This window comes from Pseudopodoces humilis, chromosome 5, assembly GCF_049639895.1.
Source record: "Pseudopodoces humilis isolate 2021_Gansu_Grassland_sample_001 chromosome 5, ASM4963989v1, whole genome shotgun sequence".
NCBI lineage: Eukaryota > Metazoa > Chordata > Aves > Passeriformes > Paridae > Pseudopodoces > Pseudopodoces humilis.
In genome coordinates this window covers 10,283,654-10,298,422 of record NC_142204.1, presented here as the reverse complement: position 1 = coordinate 10,298,422, position 14,769 = coordinate 10,283,654, and the positions used below count along the sequence as shown (strand labels likewise).

The window sequence follows — 14,769 nt, the reverse complement described above, 5'->3', positions numbered from 1 at the left end:
CGGAGCCTGCATACATTTCTTTCAAAAAGCACTTTGGGCTTGCAACGTTCCAAAGCAGATAACATTGGGGGGTGTTTGATTTTTGGCTTGTTTTCTTTTAAACACCGAAGCAAAAACAAAGTATAATTACAGCTATTAAACCGATACGAGCGCCGCTGTTAAAAACACCAGGTCTTTGGGTTAATGCGCAGACAAGGAAAACCTATGAAGATATCCTAGCCAACGCTTGCTCTGCGGAGTCTCCAGAGCTCAGCACAGGCTTATCTCGTAGGCACTTAAGTAACTTTTTCTTCCCCATCTCTCCCTGCAGAAATCCCTCGGCTCCGGCTGTGTCAAACACGCGAGAAAACGCCTCCCCACCGCAACTTCCAACACCCTCGGCGCTACGAGCAGCGAGAAGTGACCTCCCCCTGAACACCTTACAGAGGGCAGAGGAGAGCGGACAGCCACAGTCCCCCCGGGGCGGCGGCTCCGCACCGTCCGCGCCTGGGGAAGGCGGCACGGCGGCGGAGCCCCCTCTTCTTACCTGCGCCCCCGCTGCCTCCCGCCAACCTGCCGGCCCAGGCGAGAGCGAAAAGCAAACAGCAGCGCCGCGAAAAGAAAACAGTGCCCATGATAATGATGCGATCCCCGGTGCCCGTCTGCGATAAGGGACGCGCTCGGGGCCGGCCGCGCGGAGCCGCCGGCGCTGACGCCCTGACAGCGCCCCGCTGATTCGCCGGGGCTCCCTCGGCGGGGGCGGGGCCGGGGCGGGCCGGGGGCCGAGCCGGCCCCGCGCCCCGCCGCCCCGGGGCGGGGGTGGTCGGCCGCCGGGGAGCCCGTCCCTAGCTCGGGCGCTGCCCGGCGTGGCACAGCGGCCTGGCTGCTCCCGACAGGGAGAGCCGGCAGGGACCCTGCAGCATCGTACCCTCCGCGCTGCGCCCCTCCGACGCTGCGGGCGCCGCCAGGGACAGATACGGACAGACGGACAGATACCCCCACACCGCGGCTGTGAGGGGAGACAGGTCGGCGGACACTGCCCATCTCCTTGGCAACCGCGGCTAGGGATCCTTCCCCCTTCTCGGGTTCAGGCTAAAAGACAACTGTTTTTTCGGGTTTTTATTTTGGTTTTTTTTTGTTTTTTGGTTTTTGTTTTTTTTTCCTGCCTACCTCCTAGCTTCGGCTAACTCGCTCCCGCTTGCTACGGGTTATCACCAGCCTCTGACTTCCTCCAGCGTTTTGTGGGCTTTGCTGCGGAGGCCAGTACGCCTTTCTAGCCCTAGGTTTGCTCCTCCGAGCCGTTCACTCGGGCCAACCACGAGCTCCGCAAGTGATCTTCTGCGGCCCTGGCCCAGCCCGGAGGAGATGCTCTCCCCAAAATCATCTCCGCTCCAGACGAGCATATGAATGTCGTTGTCACCACCACCTTGGAGGCGAAAATCCTTCACTTTTAAAACCAAACGTGAGACATTTCTCCCCTCCGAGCCAAGCTCCATGACCCTAAACCATTTCAGACTGTCTTTAAAGGACTGAAACATCCCTTGTTACGGCCGTGACGCCCCTCTTCACTTTACACCTTTCTTTCACAGGTACCCCACTGCTGAAATGCTTTGCTACTTTCGGTTGTTTGAACTCCTAACTCCCCCGAGAGGCTGCCTGTCGTGTATGAGTTCCACTTGTCTGGAAGATAAATAGACCCTGTTATAGCCTTAGATGCCTCTTTCTGACAAATTCCTCCCAAATGTGCATATATGTCAGTACAATATACTTGCCCAGAAAGGAGCACTATTAAGTACTTTCAAGCTTGAGGAGATGGGAAGGAAATGTAAGAAAAACTGCTCAGTTCAGCTGCGTGTTTAGTAAAACTCCACACCACCGTCCTTGTCCTCCAGTAAAACGAAACCACTACTACACAGTGCCAAAGCTGTTTGCTTTCCGCGTGTTTACACCTCTACTTTGGGCATTCCCGTCCTTAATCCCTTAGAGGTGGGGTTAGGGGTATTGCTATTTTAAATCCGGACGCCTATTTTTTTTTTTTTTTTTGTGTCACCCAGCTGAAGTGCAGCGGCGGATTCCATGCCCGAGTCTTCCATGGATACACCACGGTGCGTCCGTGACGCGGAATTCCCCAGAGGGGCCACACGGTGCCTTAGAGCGCCACCTCGTGACCGTCACGCCAGAGCCTTTCTTTTCCAAGATTTTGGAAGGAGTTCTGTTCTAGGTGAAAAGTAAGGCTAATTCCCCCCCCCCCGCCCCCCCCATTTATTTCTTCTCTAAATATTTCACAATTGGCCTTTTCATTCAATTTCATGGACTCATAATAAAATTTATTATGGGATTAATCCAAAAAGTTTATATTTCATGAAGGAATCCACCAGAATTGTGCTTCAGCTATCAACTATTCCAACTTTTAAAAAAGCCACGGTGCAATAAAGAAGTTTGCTAAAGCAACAAAATACTTTCACTGCCTTGGTGACTTGCTCTCTGTCATGCATTATGTCATGTTAGCTGCATCTGTTGAGTTACAGAAATCACCACACTTGTGCCTGACTCTATGCATTTATAATCTATAACACCTTTATGGCACTCAGGAAAGGATGTCCCTTTGATCCAAATCTCAGATTGTCTATATATGGCCTTGTATACTCCCAGGGTGGCATACAAAGCTAAAGATCATTCAGATCAGGTGTCCATCTTCTAGCAAGCTTGTTGTTTATTTCCTTAAACCAAGGTCCTGACAAATAGAATACATGAGGAAATACAAAAGTACTGTATTTATCAAAAGAGCACCTTAACAGTAAGCCAGGATTATCACACAAAATAAAGAACATCATCTACAATGCCAGGCTGAATATTTACAGATGGGTCTTTTCAGAGTCTTTCTTGCTAAGGGACACATCTTAAAAAATGGATCTTTATGGATTTTTACCTTTTCCACCTGTAATTATGTTTCTGAGCTTGGTTATAATAATCTAACATCACCTCTGTGTCAATTCCACAAATGATTCTATGAAAAATTCAATGTTAGAAGTAATGACCAAGCAGCTTCTTCCAATGTGGACAGTAAAAGGCAGATTCATGACTGCAAGCCTGCTCTGGGTAAGGGGCATAAGCAAGAGCTACCTGGGCTGCAGATGGAGCCAGCCCAGCCTGGGGAGCACCTCCAGTGTTTCACCTCTCTACCAATGTACTTTAGCTCTGCCTAAAAGCCTTAGGGCAGCGTGTTAATTGGCTTCTAATGTTCTTCCATACTAATGCCCCTAAAGCTATTCCAATAAAATAATAATGCTTTATAATAAAAGAGGTATGTTTTATTAGGATCCATCTCTTTACAGAATAGAAGGTCCATGAAAAGCTGCATATCAGGCAAGAGCATTAAAAAGAATTGTGGCTGCAGAACAGTACTCCCACCTTCAGAACACTTTCTCCCACAGATATGCACCATTCCAAAAGTGCTTTGAAAAGACAGAACAGCTTCTGCAGAATTATTTGGTTTCCCGGTTTGCTATTTGTGAACACTTGACTATTGGGGCCACTGCTGCCTCAGGAGGCAGCACAAGCTATTGATAGTGCTAGGAATCACAGCAGTCACTGAATAGCCTGTGCAAACTTGAACCAATTGCTTCTTCATTTCTGTTTCTCTTCCTTCTGTCCCTCTTGTCCATTTGCAGTGAAAGCCCACTGTAGCAGGGCCTATCTTTCACTGTATTAATCCAGCACCTCTCAAAATAATATACTATACTTATTTTGTCTGTTTCCCCAGTTACAGCTTTTATGAGGCCAGTGAGGCACATAAAGCCTGACCCGTTTAACTTCAGTTCATCTCTTTTTCTGAACTGTACTTCGAAGAACCGAGAGAGATCTGGATCCCTTGAATAGGGGACAATGAATCCATGTGTCAGAATCTGTGCTGGGAGCACCTACACTTTGAACCCTGAACCATGTATCTCCAAAGTTTACTTAAATACTTTCTATTAGGAAGGAAGAATGCAAGCCCAATTCTTCAAAGCCATATAGACCATTCTGCATTTGTATACACAGAACTTTTCATACTAACAGGCAATAGAGATGCATAGCACCACATACTCGATGCTGTATTACTTCTTTCCAGGAAAATACAGCATGTAAGTTTCCAGGAAGTCAAATAGCAGCATGCAGCTGAAGTAATTCAATGCTTTGTTCTTGTACATGGGAATAAAAGACAACAACAAAAAATGTCCACCATAATCCATAATGAAAATTTTGCAGTGTGTAAGAGGATGAGGATATTTTTTTCTTTTTTTCCCTAATTGGAGGAAACGGGGAATTACAGAGCAGCTGCTGTAACAGATAAGAGGGGACATTTATTCCTTAGCTTTGGTGAGATCACAATCAGTTTTATCTCACTCTCCCATCAGTGAGACAATATATGAAACCTTGTGAAACTAGTGGTAAATTTGGATATTGTGGGGAAAAAAAAGGTGGAAGTCAGTGCCAGGTTTTGAAGAGAGACATCAACTCATGCTTGAGGACATCTACTTTCTCTGCTGTTACCTTCCTCCAAAATTTGTCACCTGCTTCATCCAGCTGTTCCTCCCCTTTCATTGCCAAGGTGCCAAAAGAGATGAAGACTCATGCAAAAGCACTTATTTAAACATATAATTAGTTTAACACAGTGGATCATGAGGCTCAAAACACCTTACTTAACATTACTGTCTACAAATCCATAAGTTTCTTTCCTCCTAAGTGTGTCATGAACAGTTTTCTATTCAGAAAAATGCTTTAACCTTTGTGTTAAATGGCAGAAGAGGAGGGAGTTACTGGGAAGAGTAATTTTTTTTTCCCTCCTGCTTGAGTTATAACCACTGAGACGGAAAGATGAAAACATTAATGAAGAGATGGAAAATACCACCATCACCATGAAAAGTAGAGTAGATCCTCCTTTAGTGGCACTCCATCCTAGTAAAAGCATACTTTGCCAAGATGAAGGTTACATCTCAAACAGGTGAATAAGGACTCGATACATAAAGAGCTGGATAAAACTTTATAACCGTCATTATACAGGAGACTCGTTACAGCAGTCTCAAAACTAATAAGGGTCACCTCTAAAATCTGCATGAGAGAGCACACAAAACAAGGTTGTGCCTACTACCTGCTTTGGGATTATACCTTAGCAGGTGGGAGATGATGAGAAAGACCTGTGGAAATGTAGAGCTGAAAAGGATAACTTCTAAAAGTCCTGTTTGATAAGTCTGTTGCTAAAATAGTTTTAGAAATGGTAGTGATGTGTCCTTGTGTTCACAAGGAGATTCACAAGGCAGTGGCATTCTGAAATGGCTTGGTTGTAGGAAGTAGAGGCATGAGGGAGTCAGAAGGGAAATATCAAAGAGAAAAAAAATCCAATCGATCTTTGTCCATCTACAAGCTTTACACTAGAGTAGGATGAAAATTTTAACTTAATGATTCCTCCACTGAGGACTTCAAAACAGTGACTTGTGCTAGTACAAGTTCTGGCTCCTAATGTGCTGCAGATTACTTGCCATTGTATCTTAGCATTAGCATTTCAGTTAGTTGCAAAATGAACCTCACAGATTATTGTGATTGCAAAGAAATATGTATTGCTAATGCTCTAACATGCAATCTTCTTGAACACCTGGGACTGCACACTCCAAAAATGTCAAGCAACTCAGAGGAAAGTCCTGTCTTCAGTTTTTTAGGCTTATCACAGTTACTTAAAATCTTAAATTCTGGATAGTCATTAACTGCTCTGGACAGCAAACTGCACAGGACAGCAAACAGCATTCTAGTAATGCAGCAGATGAGAGAAAGCTTTTGGGTTGTTTTAGAAAACATTTTCTGATCTCTTGTTTGAAAGTGAACTTTTTCTCAAAAATGGCTACAGATGGCTCTAATTTCTTCTTCAAAGCACTTTAGGCCCTCAGGCTGAGGTACTTTCTGTTGTACCCATGATTTGTGGTCAGCTATCAGTTCCCTTTCCCATTCTAATCAAGGCCCTGAACATGCAAGGAACACTGAAGCATGTACATACTTATCAGCAGGACTACTCTTGCCTATAGACTTCTGCAAAGACTGTCTCAGCAGGCTTGGGATTGTGTAGTGCAGGATAAAGAGAAGAGGCCATGCCCTCCACTCACATTCCCTTTATCCTTCAGCACAGTTCAAAACCAGCTGTGGGGAGTAACATGGCTCTAATCCACATGGGCAGTCCTCTCTGCTCTGTGGAACACACCATGGCAGCAGTTCAGAGGCAAAAGCTGATTCAGCTTCACAGAACACTTAATACTGTGAAATTATAATTTTTTTTCAATTCAGAGCCCTGCCTACCTGTTCTACTTTCCCTCAAAAAAATGTTAAAAAAGAAAAAAAAAAAGAAAAAAATTTAGCACAAAACCCAGCACAAACCAAAAGCACTCACCAAAGCCCCAGGACTTCCAGAGGCTGCAAATTTCAACTGTAGCCTGGCAGAGCAGCTGCAGATGTGGGTGAGTTGGCAGGACAACTTGACAAATCGCGGGAAGATCTTGTAAGACTCCTGCAACAATTCTTTTAAAACTTTCCTGATCCAAAACCATTTAATTTTTAACATTAAAAGCAACAACAAGACTCCAGGAAAATTCCAACAGAAGCTTTTTCATAAAATGTAATTTTTTCCTGACTCTACAATTCTACAAACAATTAAAGGTTATTTCTCAGGACACCTTTCTGCAGATAGGAAGGAAAAAAATCTGTAATGCAGCCAACTCCTGCAATTTTTCTCCTTCCCTATCCTCCCAGCCACTGAGAGCTAGAGTGAGATTTGTGTACTAATTTGAAATTCTGCATTCCTCAGGGAGGCCCACAGTACCAAAGCTGCTCTCAAGATTTTCCCTTTAATTTGCTGTAATATGAAGAGAGTCCAATGCTGTTGAAACTTAGATAGTTTTGCATTGCAGCATCTGTTCAATTTACTGCAGGGACAGAAACTCTTCCATCAAAACCAGCTGGAGGACTAAACACCAGGTCAGAGCATCAATTCCTTTACCAATCCAAGTCCAAGCCAGCTATGTAGCGGGAGCTATGTAGTACAGATTTCTTAAAATCAATGTGCTTATTTTAGTTCAAGTGCAAACATATACTCATCCCCTTGTTTAGCTGCAGTCTTTACTGCACACAATCCACAATTTAAGAGCTCATTGCCATATAAACTTAAACAAGAAGCCTATTACGAAAGATGCGGTTGAGTTCAAGCCATCACTTTATCCATTAAGCCTGGCCTATTACCAGTAACAACTTTTATCCTAGACAAAATTGCTGTAGACCAAGTAAAGTTTTATTCCAAAGTAGGTACCTATATTGAAATATAGATGCATGTAATTCTTTGTACTGTAATTAAATGCATTTTAATTCAGTTGCTCTGTTCCTTCAATACAGCTGAACTGAGATGGGCTTTGATCAGGAAGCCTTTATCTCCCCTGCTGTGATTGTAACCTTAACCTCTTCAGCTGTGAAAAAATATTATAAAACACTCTAGCTGTCGTCTGGCAGGACCAGTGAGTATCAGTGGGATAGCAGCAGAAATTTAGGCCTGTAGCATGAGCACTGTGGGGCTCATTGGTGAGAAATAACTTTCAGAGCAGTGCAACACCACAATCGAGGGTTCAGAAAGAGAACAAGCAGGGTCCTGTCTCCTATAGTCCTGTAGTAACTCTTTTCCATCTCTAGGCAAGCTCGGATTAGCTAAGGATTGTGACAATTAAGAAGTTTCAACTGTTTTCCAGTAAACAGAATAGGGCTTCTGAAACAAGAAGAATTCAAAACAGGGAGAAGACTTTTTCCTAATTATCTTTTAAGGAAGAAGGATAAATCTCACAATAGGATCTTTAAAATACTTGGATGAAGCATTGAAAAGTTAATATTCTCATAAAGACAACAGAGTCTAGAGATGCCAAGATTATTGTATAATTTATATTAAATTAATAACATATAATTTTAACAAATTAAAATTATATTAAATATACATTATTAAGTAGAATTATATAAAATGTAGAATTATATTAATTTTATAATTTATATCAGCTGTGTTCCTCACATTTTTAGATATTCAAATGCTTAAAATGTTGATGTTGAACACTTATGAACCTCACGACCAGTGAAAATGAACATGTTTTAATTGGAAAGACTAGACAAAGGAAATGAAAAATGAAAGTTTGACCTAAGGATACAGTTGGGTGCTCAGGGTTTTAATGGGGATACTATAAATAAAATTCAGTTCACATGGAACTGGAAGAAGTTCAGCCACGGCTTCTTTGTACTGCTACCTATTCCTGTTGTCGCTCTTTGCGGGAACTCTTGCACTTTCCTTTAGGCTCTGACATGGAGAGAAACGACTTTCTCTGCAGCAATAGGAAAGTTCATGTCCTGTGTAGAACAATGCTGCACTTGTCAACACACCAGACAAATCTGATGGAACCAGGCTATCATGATCTTCGTGGTTTACAAGAAACTTCCTACAGAGAAGATACTGCAGAAAATATCTAAGCTCAAATCTTTGCCTCAGATTTTTCTACCACATCAACTAATGCCTCCCCTTCTTAAAACAAAACAAGACAAAGAAAGTCTACGCACCCGTGTGTTGATTTTTGCAGTTCTAACCTGAGTTTAACAAAACAAAAGGTCAGCAAATCTTCATTCCTTCTAGCACATTTTTCCCAAGTCCCAGGACTCTATTTCAGCAGGTATTGCAGGGGTGTTTCGGGGTAATTGCAGTTGCTGTGAGGGAGCCTGTTGCTCACAGGCCATGTTGGCACAGACTCCAGCCCCGTTTCCTAACACTGCTGTGAAGGACCCAGCAGAGATCCCTCTACAGCACAGAAGGGGAACACCACTCCTCAGACCCCTCATACTGCCATCATGCTGCATCTCAATGGTAGAGTGCATATCTGACACGTTTTCCCATTTCATATTTCTGACATGTTTAAAAGGCCCAGGAATTAAGGCATTCTGGTTGCTTACTTCATCCTTAAAAGCGCACTCAGCTTGGTTACACACTTGCAGAGGCTTTGAAAATGCATCATTCTATCCAAATATACAGTGATGATTCCAGAACCACTTGGAAGCCCCAATTATACTTTTCTGCTAAATGAGTTCTCCTCCCTAAGGACTCTCCAGAGGAGCCTATGCTTTAGTGCACTAAGCTACCTATGAGATAGCTGAAGCTCAGACTAACTGAAACCCTGACAGGCAGCTGCAGTTTCTGCTGGTGTGAAATGGCAAATAAAATAGAAGATTATCAAATAGAATTAAATGCAGCATCCTCAGGAGGCCTGGATATAGAAAGGGTAAAATTCCACTCACCTTAATCCTGCATATTATTTTGTTCTATTGAAAGGCCATGGCTGAATGAATAAAGAAGGACAGCAGGATTTAGTTTCATATGCTCATTGCTTCTCTTTTCAAATTACATGAAATACACAGTGCAGACCTATTATTAGTGTTGCCATTTTTTAGTATTATTATATCATTAGAGATAGATTGGATTAACACAGGTATAGTAAATTACAGTGAAAGGAGCTTACAGAAGATTACAGCACAGTAAGGCTTCATAAAAGTGTGCTCAGAGAGCTGATGAAATCAGAAAAGTGTATACTATCACAAAGTGAAAATACAGCAGGCATAAGATACTGACTGCTTGAAAGCTCCTGGGTAAATTCTCGTCATTCTTCGACTTAAATGACACATCTAAAATAATCTGGAATTAATTTCAATCAAATATGGTTGAGTTAGAGAAAGAAAATCAATACTTGTGTCACCAATTTCCCAATGAAAGAAACCTTGGACACCAAAAAGGCCAGATGTATGTAGATACATGTGTCAAGACTGCAGATAGTACTTGTAAAATCTCTTGATGTTCAGAACCTGCATAAAACATAGCATCTCTCTTTTTTTACCTAGAAATAGACAGCTCCATCTACATGCTTTTATGGAGCTGACACTGAACATGGAAGTACCTACCTTCTACAGCTTTCCCTGTTTTGTCTCCAGCTGGTGTTTAATCAGGGCATTAAATGCTTGAACAGGATCTCAAGTTTCATCTGCCTTTTACTTCTGAAAGTCCAACCCCACAACTCAGAATAATGTAGAGCTTTCTGCTGGCTTTATCTGGCCTTCAGTTGCACACTCAGGTTTGTGTCAAGGGTGTGCAAACCCTGCAACATCTAAACAGCAAGATAAACAGCTCTGCAGAGTGCAGAACAGCAGTGTCAGCCCTGTGGAGGACTTGCACTGCATGTCCCAGTTCAACCTGAACACAACTGAGCTGTAGTAGAGCCCACATCTCTCTCTGCAGGGGAGGAATAACTTGAGCAGCTGGGCAACAGCAGCAAGTGCTGGCACTCAGACTCATCTGGGCCTCACTTGGTGCTTTCACGGCTTGCCAGCTACAGCAACTGCACACTTCATTTTGGGAAGAAAATGAAATCGGAACTCTGTCTTTGGATACCAAAGTTACATAAAAGTCACTCCATGCTAGGAAATGAGAGGATGCAATTCCAGAATCTCTCCTATATCAAGGTATAGAAATTCCAGCAAGTCTAAAATTTGGAATTTCAAAAATTATTTATGATGAGGCCAGTATTGTACAACTCTATTCTGTTTAAAGAGATTGATAAATATTCATTAATCAGGTCTCACAATGCAGAGAAATGGAGTATTATTCCTCCCTAGTAAAGATAAGGGAAAGATCAGATACAGAAAGATACAGAGAGGTTAAATTACTTTCTCAGGTTCACATGGGAAGTTTGGAAAACCAAGAAATGGAGTCAGAGCCAGGATTTTGGAAGGATTTTCAGGTGTCTCCACTATAAATGTAAGAGTAGCTTGACACAGGGACTGCAAGCTCTGTTCCTGTTTGAAATCAGGCCACTCAAGAGGGTCCACAATTAGGTAACCACTGGTACCAATGACCTTGGCAAAACTTAGTCCTTATTCTTGACTGCTGCTCCACAGTCTTCATTACTGCAAAGTGCAGTGTGCTGTCCTACCAAAATACAGTGGGAGCTAATTGAAGGCTGTAACTTATCCCTAGGCACCCAAAAATCAAAGCCCCACATTCATTAAGCACTGTTTTCTAATCAGTTCAACAGAGCTTAAATGTATTGTTTTTACACTAGAAATCTGTGATAAGTCCTGGGTATTGCAGAACAGTTATGTGCCAAGAAATCCTTTCACTTAAAAATAGGTGATTACAACAGCTTCTATAAATATAAATTGTTTTACAGTCAAATACAGACATACAGTTTTCACTGAAATTAAGCCAGCAAATCTCTTCTGCCAGTACTATAACAATAATCATGCTGATAGTGTTATTTCAGTTTACCAAAAGCCAGAATCCAATATGCAACAAATTAGATCAAGCTCCGAAAGATAAGCAATGTGAAAGGAAATGAATACTAAAAAAAGTTTAAATGTTTACATTTGTTTGCTGGATTCAGATACAAACCCAACACACACAAGCAATCTTACATTGAACTATAGCTTTATTTTCCCCCTGCTGCTGTCCCCCTATACCCCCCCCTTTTTTTTTTTTTAATTTAAAAGCAGATTATGCAGACAAAGATATTATGAGAGAGCATATTTCAGTTGTAAGGTTTTAGGACAGAGGAAGGAAAACAGGGCTCAGACCAATTAAAAGCTTTAGAGAAGAAAGGCAAATCAATTAAAAATGCCAGAGGGCAGACACTGAATAGAAAGAGAAGAGACTTTGACAAATTTGAAATAACTCTGTTCTTCACAGTCTATAATGACAGATGAAAATAAGCTGCCCTCATACTCACAAATATTTAGGGAAGGATAAGGCATTTGGTACCTCATGAGTAAAAGAGATCTGTGCTTACACACACTGAATAAACAAGCCACAGGACTGAGTGAGTGTTTGGTGGGTACTTTGGAGAAGAAGAGCAGTGTATAAAATGTGAGGTGTTATTTTTGAGACACACAAGCAGCCAGCCTTCCAACTCAGCTGCTGAATTATTAGTCTTATTGATCTCCTACTGCATAATTTTTTACACCACAAAAGCCATTTGCTCTCAATGGAACACAGGCAGTGAAAAGACAATAGTCATAAAAAGATTTGCAGTCTGGAACTTCAAAGAAATCATATTCCAATTTTGGCAGCTTACTAGGAATAAGAACCCAAACTGCCATTGCTGAATGTATCCTTTGACTGTAACTATAATTTAAAAGCATTGTCCAATGTAATTTATTTTTTTTTTTCCTCACAGTGATTCCAGGCCAATTCCCCCATAAGAATAGTGTTTTGAAGTCAGCCAATGAAACATGTTTTATTTAAGGACTATATTCCTGGAGCAATGGAATAGATTCTTTGGAGACCTAAAGGTTGCAGAGCACTTCATTAGTTCCACATAATGAAAGAATGGTGCAATTGAAGGAGGTCTCTAAGGGAGAATGGTGTGAAAATTAGAGACTCGTCTGCTCACTTGCAAAAAGAAAAAAAAAAGAAAAAGAAAAGAAAAAAGAAAGGAAAAAAATGAGAAAAAGGAAAGAAGGGGGAAAGAAGAGGGGAAAAAAGAAGAAAAATGAGGAAAGGAAAAAAAAAAAGTGGATTTTCTAAATAAAGCACACTGTCTCCATTCAGCCCGTGGAGAAAGGGTGCCTACTCAATCCTCTTACCATTGACAATATAATAAAACCAGAGGAACTTTTTTGAAGTAGATCTGCACATTCCACATTTGGATTGAGGGGCAATGGACTGTTTAAATTGCTATTTACATTTCCAGCTGTTTTACCAGTGATTTGCCCAACTTAATAGCTCTTTAAGCTTTTAAACAAGAAAATAGCTATTCTCACGACTCAAAGAAGAAACCATGGTTATTTCAGTCTGCCTCTATTGTAAAAGGCTTAGACCCCTCTCTCTTTATAGATGCCTTTCCCTTTATAGTACTTCCCTTTTCCATCTCCTCCTTCATTCTAAACCTTCTTCCATCTTTTTAGCTCACTTTTTACATTATATACTTTTAGCACCATAATGTATCTTTGCTGATACCGCTCATTCAAGGAAAGTGTTTGCAAGTAGTCACCAAGGATCCCAAGAGAGACTTAAGTTAGCTGGAAAATCAGATTTGCGTCTAAAATCTTCTGCTAGTTATTGGGGTGTTAGTCCATGTTAAACAAATGTTCTACAGCTATTGAAAAATGTATTTATCCAATACATTTATCCAATTTCCTCTGGGGATATGTTAAAAAAAACCTAGACGTGTGTACAGACATAATGTAAACTCTATTTTCTGCTTATTTTTCAGGCAAAGTGGAAGAAGGGCAAAGCGGAAGTCCACAGATAAGAATGAGACCAAGATAAAAGGTTAAAATAGAAGGGAGGTTATTTCATAGTGGCTCTATAAAAAACTGCAATTATCTTGTTGTAATTTGAACCTATTAGCTTGTTTAAGTTGGTGCTAATAAACTGTAAAATCATGAAGAAGAAATTCAAAAACAAAACCCACCTCCTCCTTTTCCCCAGATCAAAGCTTCAATGTTTTCCTTTTATTAACCCTAAATGTCCCCTGTGTTTACAGATGATTGCAACCCTAGTCAGACAGTGGATCAAAAAACCAAATCTAAACCTTGCAGGAAGTGGTTGCAGCAACTCTGATTAAAACTTTTGAAATTAGTACAGTTCAGTAAAGAAAATTTTTGCAGTAGTTGGAAAAATATAAGTTCTTTTTAGGTTGTATCCTAACTCAAATATATTTAGAGAAATTAATTGCAACTGGCATAACACCAGACAGCTGTGATTTTCTTTTAAAGGTAACACTTCATATTTAACAGTTATACAATCTAAACTACACGTATTCTAAACTAAAATTCACATTTTTTTGGTTAGGTCTGTAAAAGTTAGTTTATGATCCCCAGACCAGGCAAACGTGTCCTGGTGTCACACACTGGCACATCACTGACAACACAGCGGTGTTACCAGGCAAGACAGGACCAAGAATCAATGGGTACTTGAATTACTGTGACTAAGAAAATTGGCTTGTAATAGAACCATCTGTTCCCTTTAGAAAGGAAGTGAGAAAACTTGCACACCTGAATCACTGAAAGGTGACAGAGTTCTAGACGAAGCAGGTTTAAGGGTAAATCAGGTGCTATCTTTGCCTACAAAGAAAAAAAAAATATCAAACAGCATGAAAGCCAAGGTCCAGTAGAAGCCACAAAAAACTGGAAAATCATCAAAAATGTCTAAGCACAATTAGACTTTATGAATTTTTTTAGTGAAAAGAAATTCCACCGTATTTTAGTACTCCGCAGGAGAGTTGAAAACAAGCAGTATTTAGCAGAATTTTTTATGGCAAACTCTTGCCTTAGATTTTGAAAATTCTGAGGGAGCTCTGCTATTAACACTAAAAAGAATACAAATATACATGGGGTGGGGGCAGTGGGACAGAAGGGGGGAGATTTTGTAAACATTTAATGTGACAAATCCAGCTCTGTTTTAGTACTGTTGAAAAAGAGCTGCCTTAGGAGCTGCCTTATGAATTTCGATACTCTGGATATATTCCCCTAGCCTGAGTTTCAACAGCTAAAAAAACATTAAAATCCATCTTTGTTGAAGTTCCTAACAAAAGAAGAGTTAAAAAAAAAAGCTACTGTGTAGAACGTGGAAATAATTAACTTGTGGGCAAGTCTCTTATCAGCCAACAATCTTGTGCAGTAGAGTAGCCACAGGAAGTTGCACTGAGTAAAAAAATGTTTGAAAGTAAAATTTTCCAGCACTGGGCAAGATTAAGAGAGACAAAC

The 14,769-nt window shown here is 41.0% G+C and overlaps 1 protein-coding gene across 1 annotated transcript in view; it reads right to left on the bottom strand.

The window, feature by feature from the left end:
* Positions 1-14,769, bottom strand: part of SCUBE1 (signal peptide, CUB domain and EGF like domain containing 1) — a 266,991-nt gene that overhangs the window by 200,526 nt on the left and 51,696 nt on the right. The gene's annotated exons all lie outside the window — the stretch shown is intronic.